Source organism: Haemaphysalis longicornis, unplaced genomic scaffold, assembly GCF_048455015.1.
Source record: "Haemaphysalis longicornis isolate Haplotype H1 unplaced genomic scaffold, Haemaphysalis longicornis Haplotype H1 scaffold_3, whole genome shotgun sequence".
Lineage (NCBI taxonomy): Eukaryota > Metazoa > Arthropoda > Arachnida > Ixodida > Ixodidae > Haemaphysalis > Haemaphysalis longicornis.
In genome coordinates, this window is record NW_027526335.1 from 7,399,592 (window position 1) to 7,412,608 (window position 13,017).

A 13,017-nucleotide genomic window follows, 5' to 3' on the forward strand; every position below is an offset into this window, starting at 1 on the left:
AGGTGTGAGACCACATATTGCACAATATCACACACGATTATGGTATGAAACATTCGTGCTTTCCAAGCTCGGTTCTGTGAGACATTCCATTGAAGCTCAACATCAGCTGATAATTTCCTTGAACTTGTGTCACCGATTGTTAAAACATCAATTTAAAAAGTCAGGAGCCACATCTCAGTACAGTTATAACTTTAGAGGTAGTTGATTACCCAAAACTTCATAAAAAACCAATTATATGTTCACTTTGCCGAACTGCAGTACACATCCTTCGAGATTCACTGCAGAGCCTAACCATGCTGTGCAGTGAAAGCAATTAGGTGTGCAACACTTCAACCACACAAAACTTCCTTGAACCTTTTATCCTTGGCTTCTTAGTATTGCATCAAACTTCCAATCAAGGTAGCTACCTGCAATGTTTAGTGCCTTATTCTTGAGCTGAGCAGGAAGGTTCAATATCAAGGAAGACCAAATGCAAAATGTATAGTTTCCTCCGTAATGCGGCTCATAATATAGTTCCCTCCGTACTGCGGCTCATAATCTACTTATAAAAGTTGGGTACCCAAGCCATTTATTTTCGTTTGCATTATTCTTTTTGCTTTACGGAAAAATATTCATATGGTACAGCACTTGCAAGGTTTGGTGGTATTTGGAGTTCTATAAACATACCTTTAGACTAAATGACCCCACATAGCAATAACAAGAACTGCAAACATCACAGAACAATGCATACAAGTTCCCTGGTGAAGCCCATGGTTGAAATGTAATGCCATTGTTCAGAAAACATTATTTTATCATGAGGCTAGCTTGTACATGGTGCCTTGCATTATGTCCCTGCCGGTGGATGTGGGGTCATTTGTCACTGTTGCAAATGAAAAGCCAACAGCCAGGGCCCATTAGTTTTGGCTAGTATTACGAGGTGCCTCACGGTAAGCATTCTACGTCGATAGACTTTTTTAGAGTTGACTAGAACTGAAATCAGCAAAAGATTCTCTACAAAACATTCATTCTATCCGCAGCTTTAGGGTTTGCTAATTTCCATAGTTGGGTTTCTTCTGCCTTTCTTAACATTTTTCTTTTGATAAGAAGGTGCACAACCAAAAGCAAAAAGCTTTTCTGTAAACCTTTGGTAGCTATATAATTGTTACAAAATATTTTACTCTAAATATGGCAGCTTAAACTGAGAATATTTGCATTTAAAAACATTAAAATAAGTTTAAATTGATCATAAATTTTTAGCTGTTTTTACGCAAAACTGTACATGGGATATGAAGTGCACCACAAGGAGGGCTTTGGATTAGCTTTAGCAAATTTGGGACATTTAAGGTGCACTGAAATCTCTACACATGCACTTTTTCACTTTCTGTATCCACCAGGAAAATGGCTGCCAATTTAGACAGCGATTCTAAATAGTAGTTGACGTGCATTTTAAAATAATCACAAACATTATAGCCACAAAATTAATTTTTACAAGTTGTAGACATTGCCCGTTACACCAGACATTGGACTACACTGTCAAGAGCTTTGACATCTACAATGACGTCTACAAAGCAGGCTTATACTGGTAGAATGTTTCATACCATAATTCCTGTGTGTTCAGAGCTCACGTGTGAAGTATGGATACTGCTGCTTCAGCAAGAACCGAGGATGAGCACCCTTCCTGGTTCTGAAAAAAATAACAGAGGAAATGCCTTAAGCAGGATTCTGAAACGGGGTTGAATGAAACAAGCATGAACAAGAAATTCTTTCAAAACATGTAAAGCAATGCAAACAAATATTTATTTCAACTTATTTCTACAAAAGACCACCTCATGAAGACTGGTGGTGGGGTATTGGCTCAAAAAAAAAGCAGAGAGCACTTATACAAATGCTACAGGGAGCCTTCGCAGCCAACAATTGTTTGAACACACCTAAACTAATCACTGTTCAACAAACTCATAAAAAATGTTTGAATGCATAAAAAACCAGTGGTAAACACAGGAAACAGTTAAAACAGAATGACGGCACAAGTTTGTCCCGTCATTCTCTTCTGTGTCCTGGGTTTTCCTATGGTTTTTCATCCATTCAAACATGTACCAGCTAGCCCAGTCCAACGCCTTGGTATCATAAAATATGGATAGTCAATCCTTACACAAAGTTGAAAAAAAAAAGAAAGTAAAAAATAGGTGACAAAATTAAAACGACAGCAAATTGGTTGGCTTTTAATTTTAAATGATAATATAAAAAATAATGGCATGAATGAAAGTGAGCAGCACGCGAAGTACCTTGTTGCTAGCCCGACATTCCACTTTGAAGCAAAATGTCCGTTTTCAACACTACATAGGCTAAACATGCAATGAGGCATTCCTTTAGGCACACAAAATATACCATAATTGTTAAAAAAGCTACGAATTAGTTGAAAAAACCTGACCACGAGAAATTGGAATTAGTGACTAGATACAGTTTCAGAAATACACAGCGACATCATATAAAAATATATGGTTCCCATACAAAGATTGATCATAACAAAAATTCAGGACATTTATCAGACTGGCATCAATGTGCAAAGCAGCTTAATGAAGGAAGACGGTCTTCACTAAAAACATGTTAATATTGGGAGCTCATGTGCTTCCCTGCAAGTTGGGTGTGTAAACCCACTGACATCTTAACTAACCCGCCTGAATCATCACTTGATAGACATTGAGGAATTTTACGAATTGGTTTATTGTAGCCAGCTGTCTAGTTTATTTCCCTATTTTTCTTGGCATTTCGTGTCTAATTCTAAATTTGGTGACTAGATAGCTTTTACTATGGTCATGCACTGGTGACAACGAATATTTGATTTTACTTTAAAAAAATTTCAGTTTTGTTTTATTGCTCACCAGCCAACGATCTGAAATATCAGAGGTGCTTAAAACGTATGTTGGCATTTCCTTCCTGCAGTGTAGTACAACTAATCATGACTTTTACCATAATTTGTTCACAAATCGTAATATGTGGAAAGTATTCAGCTTAATGAAAATGTCATTTCAGAAGCATGCACAATCAACAAGGCCTCAATGACTCTCATGACGTGGTCCACTTGTTTCTGTCACAAATAACCTGAGTGCAGACACATTCCATCGAAGACGAAGGTAACATGCCCTCTTGGGTGATGAATATTTAAAAAAAAAAGCCTTACGAGTACATTTGCTGCTGAGCACGTGAAATTGTGGCATTAAAACAAAAGATCCCTCTGCGGCATCTTTCACTTGGAGGAGCGCTTGACCACAAACTTTGATAAGCTGGAAAATGCTCCATGAACCGCTCCAGCCAGCAGAAACGATGCAGGACACAAGTTGGTAGGCGGACCGTTGGCATCCTGCGATTGTGAAGATATTTCTGTTTAGTAGATGCTCTTCTTTTTGTACCACTGTTTATTTCACCTTTAACAAGCAGCTGAACTCCTTAACGTTCGCATAATAAAATGCTGCAATGCGGAACAGTTAGTAGGGTTACCTCAATTTTGCTTTTCTACGAATTAACACAATGTAGGTAATCTGCACACAACTACAATCAAACTACAATTTTCACCTACTTCACTGCTAGCATCAGCGTTTGACTGCTCAAGCCCAAATACAGGTTAGACATGTGAGCAATCTGCTAAACGTATCCCCACAAACTGAACAATCAGGCATCAGAAATCGGCAAGGAAGGAGGTGTCACGTTTAAATGGCACTTTTTTTGTTCAAAACATAAACAACACCTGGAAGCTTGAAGCGTGAGAGGGGGTCTTTCACGCTGACAATGTCAGAACATAGCTTGCTAGTGGGCACCTGCACGATGTGCACAATGTGTTTCTTGAAAATGCGTGCGAAAGTTTGATTGATGTGTAGGACGAGAATTGCAGCACGTTTTGACACAGGCCTTGTGGACGCTTCTGCCTGCTAATGTCAATGTGGATTCTTGCTAGTCGCCCTCCTCGCTTCTTTCTGAATATAATGCTTTAGGCATTATATTCAGGACAACGACTGCATCAAAACGTGCAGCAATTACCTACGTCCCACACATCGGTGAAACTCTCGCATACATTTTCAAGACACGCAGTGCATACATTGTGCATGTGCCCACTAGCAAGCTGCGTTCTGACATTGTCAGCGTGAAAGACCCCCTCTCACGCTCCAAGCTTCCGGGTATTGTTTATTAGATTCCATGCGCTGAATGCAAATCAGTGTACACTGACGAAACGGGCAATCTGCACAGAAGATTAACGCAGCACTGGAACGAAGTGAACAAGGGCCATGCAAAAACAAGTCCACTGGCAGAGCACCGTGAGAGGACGGGACACGTGGTCGACTGGAACAAGACAAAATTACTGACAACTGAGTGCAATCTATCTTCTCGATTACTGCTCGAGTCCCTCATTGTTCAGACGACGCCCAACATTATCAACATAATGGATGGCAATCTGCACCATATCTATGCAAACTCATTGCGCCGCGTAATGCCCAATATATAGCTTCGTTTTCAACGACACATGCTCACCGTGAACAAGCAACAAACCGTTAAATGGCTTTCTTGACTTGGTCAGTGACCTACGTTTCATCACTGAAATAATGCTTTTACCTGCCTACACGGCATTCCGTCAAACACTGGACTACACCACATGAGCCATTGGCGTTCTTAACCTGCACCAGAGTATATAACCTTTCACTACTGCTATGAGATAGACCCATAAACGCACTTCAATATGGCCTTTATATTTAGCTCTTGGAAACATTATGTATAATTTTACCTTTAAGTTGCACCTGCTACAGCAGCTGGTACTATACCAAAAACATGAAAAAAAAAACGGTGGTTTAACACGCCAAAGCTACACTTGGGATATGGGGAGCACTGTAGGGGAAGGCTTCGCATTAATTTTGACCATCTGGGTATTTTTGTGCCCATCGAAATCTCCAAACACGGGCGTCTTTACGTGTTGCCTCCATCTGAAAATCGGCTACACCAAGCGGTATCTAACCGACATTCGCCTCCACAGCACACCACCCTAGCCACGGCAGTGGGTTAAACATATAAAATAAAGCGAGTTTTGGAGTGCAAATGAAAATATTAATCACACGTCTTATTTTCCCAATCGATGTACCTTGTGAAATCCACCATGCAACCCCCCCTCCCCTACCGGCCTACCAAAACACCTTTGTCTCAAGAGGTAATCAGGCTGTTGTTAATGAAGTAAGTATTTACAATCCGAGACTTGCCACCGTTAAAGTCATGCACTTTGTTTTAGAGATAAGCAACATTAGCCATTTGCAGCACCAGGAGTTAATTGTGTTAAGATCAGATTGAAAGCATTGACGGTAGTAGTTGAAGGAAATTGTGTGATAAATTACAACATCATCTGCAAATAGACCTACATGGGAGGATATGCAACATGGAAGATAGACCAAGCAACCTGCCTGGGGGGACAACAAAGTGGCACGAGCAAAAGAAGTATATAGTTATTAGAAGTAAACTGCATTTGAGAAGAATGAAAATCTTTTGCTCAAGTGAGGACATTAGGGTGAAGTTTGAGAAGTAGTCTGTGGTGTGCAATGCGATTGAATGCTTTAGAAAAATCGAGAAAAACTACCGCAGTTTGTAAGCCTGTGTCAATGGATCAATGTAGATCGTGAACAAATCCTGAAAGTTGTGTTTCTCAAGTAACCCTTGTGAAAACCGTCATGATACTCGAATGTGATATTGTGATTTTATAAATAATTAGCGACCTGAGAGTGGATGAAATGTTTCCCGACCTTGCATATGGTGCTTGTTAGGGAAATTCAATGGTGAAGTACCGTCTCCTGATTTAAAGACTGGTGCTACCTCGACTATCTTCCAACCATTGAGATTAGTGCCTGTCATGAGAGACTGCGAAAAAAGCGCTGTCAGAATTCTACAGACTGCGGGATGTACTTTTCGGTATAGTATGATTATTACCAGTATGATCTGAAGTAGACCAGTTTGTATTGCAAGTTTAAAACCATATCGAAAGATCCTAAATGTTTGCTTGGCTTGATTACATACGAATACTTGCTTCAAAGTCAGTTCAATTTCTCTTCTTGCCCTTTAGTCGTCAGCCCCAGATTCTCTTCAATATCTCTGCTAAGCAATGACACGCTCCATACGCACAGCACTGCTTCATGAAAATGTTTCAAATAATCAGAGGCCACAGCACTGCTAACAGGTATACATCATGGCAAGTTCCACAACATGCAATTACTAACCTGAAAATACATAATCGGTGGGTGCACCGATATGGCAGCAGTGCCTGGACCGATGTGTCGAGCAAATGCGCTGACTTCTGAACGGGTGGTCCAAGCGGCCAGATGATGGATGAATGACCATTCCTGGCGGCAAAGCGTACGGAGCACCAACGAAAGGCCAGGCAGTACTTGGGTACAGCAGGTGCAGTGTCGGTTGGCCAAGGGAGGCTCTGGCAAAGCCTTTGAAACTGGACTGGAAGGCGGCTGACCCAGGACAGCCAGCAGCAGCACCTGCAGGTGCATAATCTGTGAGTGTGCTGACACTTGTTGAAATACAAGAAGAGCACACACAAAGCACGAATGCTTACATCAAGTAGATTTTTAATCGTTTAAAGACAGTAACCTCCAAGGCACTAATAAGAACATTCCCGGAACACCCCAAGTGAAATTTAGGTCACAGTAAGAATGTATTTATTAGACCCGCAGGTACTGTGAGTGGGGTATGCATGATATATGCAAAGCTAGCTACTGAGCTAATTTGCATGGAACGCATGCTAGCAGCTCATCTGTATCCCTTGCTTTCAATCGGAACTGGTGTGTGATAGTTGAGGCTCCTCCATTTCAATGTCTGACTTGTATCTGCACGTTCAATTCTCCAATATAAATCGAGTTGAGAGAGTGCCTACAGCTTTCTTGTTAGTCTCTGTATGGCCTGCGGTTTTGCGAAAATGAGAACTTGCGAATTGGCTCAATTTTCTGCACTAATTTAAACAATACATATGCCTCTGATATCAAGCCCCAGACTTCCCGAGAGCTACTCTGACAGAATCGGCAGGCGCCTCGTAGGCGTTGTGAAATCTCCCCCACTACCCCGAGACTATGCTAACTCCCTGCGAGGCCACATGCGCGCATTTCACCTTCAATTTGCACGTATGTGAATTCTATACCTCTATGAACTCTCAGACGGGCGTCGTCATATTCGTGCCGGACTCGTGAAACTCGGCAACGTAAATTACCGCACTCGCTCGCTGGCGCGCGGCCCGAACTCTCTCACCGTTTCCGGCCCTTGCATACTATTTTCTCCACCTTGCACTTTGTAAATTCTCATGTTTAACTACACCTCGTGCGCCCTCATCTCTTGCCTGCTTTTCTTCCAGCACAACTCCGTCAGCACCCGGTCGACGCGTACGCTGTCGGGGCGCGTTGGCGAGCGAGTACGGCAATTTCGCTGTTGTCGAGCTTCACGAGAACAGCACACACATCGCGGCCCGAAGACCGCGAGGCGTACGGTCGCCGGTCTCGCGAGCGCAATAGCTGCGAAGCGCACTGCACGGAATTCGTGAAGGGGGGGGGGGGGGGGGGGGGGGGAGAGACGCCAGCCATGGAATCACGTGTACGCGTTTTCACATGCACTTCCAGGGAACCTCCTGTTCATGTTATTTCTTAGTATACCGCGGGTATTCACGAGGGAGGACTAATCACAGCGTTGTGCCACTCACGCGAAATTGCGACTGCGATTTGCAACCGCAAAGGCACTGTTTGAGAGACACATAAACAAACGCCCCGGTGTTAAAGAGCCTTGCGTGATGTGAAATTATTAGCAGCCGTGTACCATAGCGCGAGCATCGTAGCCAAGGTCTAGCTTCAGCGTAAATTGATGCTGACTTCTGCGGAAACGGTGGACTGGGCGCCAAACAAGTATAAACTCACGTAGGCTCTCAGAGCAAACGAGATGGGGGTCTAGCGAATTACTGACCCATAAACACCAGAACTCGTTCCAACCAAATACAGAATAATAAAAAATGCGTACTTACCCGAGCAAAAACGATGTTTCCAACGTAAAATTCTCCTTCACTGTCGTCTTCATCTCGCGGACACACGAACACGCTTTGTTCTGATGCAATGTCATCCACTTTTGACGCGCAGTATTTTATCCGGCGATGTTCGTTCTTCCGGGGTCCCCATGTTCAACACACGCGTAGGTTAGAAGGGTAGACATCACCCATAAAGCTTCTATAACTATGATTTAAGCTTGAAATAGATAAAACAGATTAAATCACGCCACCAACCACTCGGCACAAAACGCCATGAAAAAACACACAAAAGTGAGAGATAGTTGCCAGACTTCAAATGCAGCACCTCTATGTTTGACGAAAATTGTGTTACTACTGTAATGTTGGTAATTATCTTTCTGATTTCAAAGTCTTAAATGTGTTTATAACTTAAATTAAAGGTTTTTAAACACAAAAAGTGAATACACATAAAGTAATTGACATATATACTGATATTGTAAAGAGGTTTGACGTTTGTTTTGGTTTTGTTTTCACGGCGGGCTTCTCAAGAGAGAACGTGCGAGAAAACGAGCTACTTTGGGTTTGGGAAGAGGGCGGTAAATGTCGGCGTGATAGAAAGCAAGGAACAGGTGCTTACCCTGGTCGTTAAAAAAGGAGCTAATGAAACCCTCACGTAAAAAAAAAAAAAAAAACACGTTCGACGAGGAATCGAACCATTGACCTACAAAACAGTAAACGGACGCGTTAACAAACAGCTATGTGGGCGGGCGGTCTTGGAGGCGCCTAAAACACCTCTATACTTACGCAAGTTGTCAACGAATATTGTTGCTTGTGTCTAGTCATCGCCTCCTTTAACGATGGTCTAGTTTATGCTGCATTTTTGAAATTCTGGCTGTCCTAACGCTTGTTTCTCACGCACCGGTCTTGCAGACGAGGCCGCATTGCTAGCGCTGCAAGCGATTGAGCCAAAGCTCCATTATTTGACTCAAGAAAAGCTATCGCAGTCAACCCGACCTTTTCTGCGCAAGCCACGGTAGCCACGAAATAAATGGAATGTGCCGTTAGAATTATGGCGTTGATAACGCTTGTTTGTCCGGCACCGTCTTGCAGACAAGCAACGTCGCGCTAATACTACAACCGATGTCACTCCTGGCATGTCAGGCGCATCAAACCCATCGTGTAAAACGACTGCTAACAGTGCGAAAACCTCTGAGTTTGTAACAAGTGGGGATTTGCGGTGGCGGCGACGTAATAGGTACAGCAAGCAGGTAGGCAGAACAGCAGCGTAGGGTTACAACCTTTCCCCGAAAAAAAAAAAACGGGCCTTCCGGGGGGGGGGGGGGGGGGGGGAGGGGGGATTGTGTTGAAAAAAGACGCCATGTTTTTTAACATGCAGTGTCATTTATTGTAGTGTTTTCTTAGAGAGAAATCAACATAACGTTTGTACTGAAAGTGATTGAGAGCTTGGTTAATCGCTCTGCATGTGCTTCACTGAAAAGTAACCGCAATTGCTGACCGCAGCGGTAGAATTTCGTTATTTTGTTCTTCCCTTAGGTCCCCCTCCATCTGAGGCAGCGCGCTCGCCCGCGTATTTTCTCTGCTCGCGTGTCTTTGCGCAGCTTGTCGACATAGGCGTGCGCAGAGTTCTCAATTTGGGGGGCAAAGTCTTACCGCTGAGCCCCCCCCCAGAGCAACTCCCGACCTCTTCTCACTGAAGGCCTTGCGGTGCGAACGCAGTGCAAAGAGGGATGGTTATAAAATTTTTATTTCAATGTGATGGAATTGCAACACACACAAAATATTTCTGAGCAGAAATTTTACTTTCATGTGTTACATCGGCAAGGCATGGGGCAAATTTGGCGCCCCCTTCAGATGATTAGGGGGGGCGGCCGCCCCCCCCCCCTGCCCCCCCTGTGCGCACGCCTATGCTTGTCGACACGTATTTATCGTCTTAGTTGTTGAATTGACGCTTATAAAACGCCAAAACGGGCATAATCACGGCACAAAAGCCAAAAAACCGGCTGATGACGGCTGGTTTTAGATATGGACCGGCAACCGGCCCGCTGTTTAAAAAACCGGTCGGGCCGGTCCAAAACCAGGAAGGTGGCAACCCTACGGCAGCGACGAGCGAAAATGATTTTACACGACCGCCCCCGTCGGCCTGCGCAAAAAAGGAAGATAGAACCCCTGCATACACGCCCTCGAAGAAAGCTGTACAGCCGATTCAGTTTGTTGTGGACGAAGAGCAACCGAGGCTGCAGCCACAAACGATTGCGCTTGCCGTGGCATGAGCCAAAGCATATCTTCACATAGTTATGTTATCGTCCGTCTGACTGTTACTTACTGAAGGGAAAATTCAGAACACAAACGTTGACGTCTAGCGTCTATGCCAGACATAGACGCTGCTGTTTAGGCCCTAAAAACCACCTTCAGGGCGTCTGTCGGTTCTGTCTGATGGCGCGCTCGCGCCGCTGATTACGAACGAGGCGTCTGTTGGCGTTGACTTATCGTGTTGGCGAGCCGGTAAACGCCATCACGGTTAAACTCCCTGTTGGAAGACTACGCTGTTGGGACGATAGAGTGCCGACAGAGCTTCTTATTGGCCCCACAAACGCCATCAAGGTTAAACTCCCTGTTGGAAGACTAGGCTATTGGAACGATAGAGTGCCGACAGAACTTCGTATTGGCCCCACAGGCGTGCTGTGAGCCCAACAAGAAAGTCTTGTTGGAATTTTTGCCCGGGGCATAATAATACGGGAACAAATTCTTAGGTAAATTCGATTTCGTTGAGGACACCGATGCCTCTCGTAAAAGTTTTATTTATAGGACTACAAGAGGCATTTTGTAGCCTTTCCTTCCCGTGCACCCAGACATCGAAACGAACCTTGTGATACACTCGAAGCAGTAGATTAGTGCAGAGTGGAATTTAAACATTCAACACGTTTTGTTCAATTTACGAACAGCAATTTTAGAGCCTTTCCCCTGGTCTATGTGGAGAGTTCATATTTATTCTCTCAACGGGCGGTGAAATAGTGCAATGTGCGGTTTAAACATTCAGCCTGTTTTCGTGCAATTTTGCATGCTTGCATTCACGCACCGTTCTTTTAGGCACCCTAACGATAAGGTGCCGTGGTAACACCCCAATCGAGAAGAAATACTTTTTAGCACCCCTTTAGCGGTCGTAGCACCCTATGAAACTGTTGATTACACCCCTGAATTTTGGCACCCTCGAGGTGGGGTGCCCGAGCAATATTTGGGTGCTTGAAAGGTGCAAAAAGGGTGCAAAATGTTCAGTACACCCTCCTTGCACCTTAAAGGGTGTAAAAATGTTAAGATTTACACCCCTTAATATGTGGCACCCTCATGATTGGGTGCCGGAGCAATGTTTTAGTCCTTAAAAGGTGCAAAAAGGGTGCAAAATGTTGAGTGCACCCTTTTAGCACCTTTAAGGGTGTTAAAAAGTTTAGTGTGTGATAAACCTTTTTGTTGCATGGCGTTACGTGTCGAAGATATACATGTCTTAAGTAAATTATATCTAGAAAAGGATGCGCCTAGCCATTTAGTGTTCTTTTCAGTGTGGTGCCCAAGGTTCTGATTTCCCCTTCCTGTAAGACCTTGCGGATGTTTGATGTTCACTCACAAATCGATTGATTGATTGATTGTGGGGTTTAACGCGCCGACGCAACGCAGGCGATGAGGCGCGCCGTAGTGGAGGTCTCCGGATTAATTTAGACCACCTGGGGATCTTTAACGTGCGCCGAAATCTCGTACACACGGGCGTTTTTGCTTTTCGCCTCCATCAGAAAAGCGGCCGCCGCGGCCGGGAATCGAACCCGCGACCTCGTGCTCAGCAGCGCAACGCCTTAGCCACTGAGCCACCGCGGCGGGTTCACTCACAAATCCATGCATCGTAGCTTCAATTGGCGCCTCACAATTTGTGCAAATATAGGATTTCTGGCTTGAGCGTGTTCGACAACAGGGTAAACAAGACTACGTTTTAAAGGTTGATACGCATATTTTAAAGCTTCCAGCTCTTTCCGTGTCATCAAACTGCAGGCGAGGTTTTACAAGAGCTGCAACGGCCTGAGTGCTTAAAGGAGCCATGAAGAGAAAACACAAGTTTGGTTCACTCAAAAGATTGTCTCGTTAAAATCATACTGACACCACTTTTAACGTAAATTTCGCTCAAATAAGCTACATAATTAGGAAAAACGGGAATGGTCAACCGACACACCAGCTAATTCCCCGCAACAGAACCTATGATGTCACATGAGCTAAGCTCTGCGATTGGCGGAGGCTGGCAGAAGCAGACGCAAATTAGGTAGAGCTTACAAACTAGACGAACGAGCGATTTGCGCTTAAATTTAGGGCACATTCTTTACAAAGCAATAAGAATGATGGGACAAACAGTGGAAGTTACAAAAGCACATGTAAACATAGAAGTACTGATGCGTTCTGCTGTTCGTACTGCGCACAGCATGCTTGGTTTAGCTGCACAGCACTACGGGGCTTGGGGTTGTCTCAGACGACACTGGCCGATTGACGCAAGCAACGCTCTCTTACGTGACCCCATTTGTCGAGCGAGCACTGTTTCAGGGAACGAATATTTTCTCCCAGAACAAAAACAAGCCAAGTTTAAATGCGGGCAAAAACAAACCAAACGCTTGCCACGGTATGGTGGCGCCATCTAGGTTCGGGTAACGTAAAGAAACGCGGGAACAAACCAACACCGCTGTACAGGGTGGAGACAACCTTTGAACGGTCCCGTGCCGCCGCAATTGGGCCAACGGGCTCAAAGCGTTATTCTTTTCGTTTCCCACGAGACCTAACAACGCGAAACAGACAATATGATTCAAACGACTTCAGTAAACCGCGTTGCGGCGATAATTTTAGCGCGTTTTTGACACAATGACTTGCTTCGGCGGCGAGCGAGCAACCCAAAATGGCGGCGCCAGTGTATACGTGTCTCTACCCTGTACGGCGGATGCGTGAATGAAGGGATTCTAGGCTGCAGAGCGGTCGGT

General features: G+C 44.3%; 1 long non-coding RNA gene across 1 annotated transcript; it reads right to left on the minus strand.

Moving 5' to 3' along the window:
• Positions 1 to 1,754: 1,754 nt before the first annotated feature.
• On the minus strand, positions 1,755 to 8,288 carry LOC144173905 (uncharacterized). The gene is made up of 3 exons (XR_013323401.1): positions 8,015 to 8,288; positions 6,222 to 6,491; positions 1,755 to 3,337 (listed from the first exon to the last, which is right to left on the minus strand). It is a non-coding gene; the product is annotated as an uncharacterized LOC144173905 (long non-coding RNA).
• Positions 8,289 to 13,017: the final 4,729 nt, after the last annotated feature.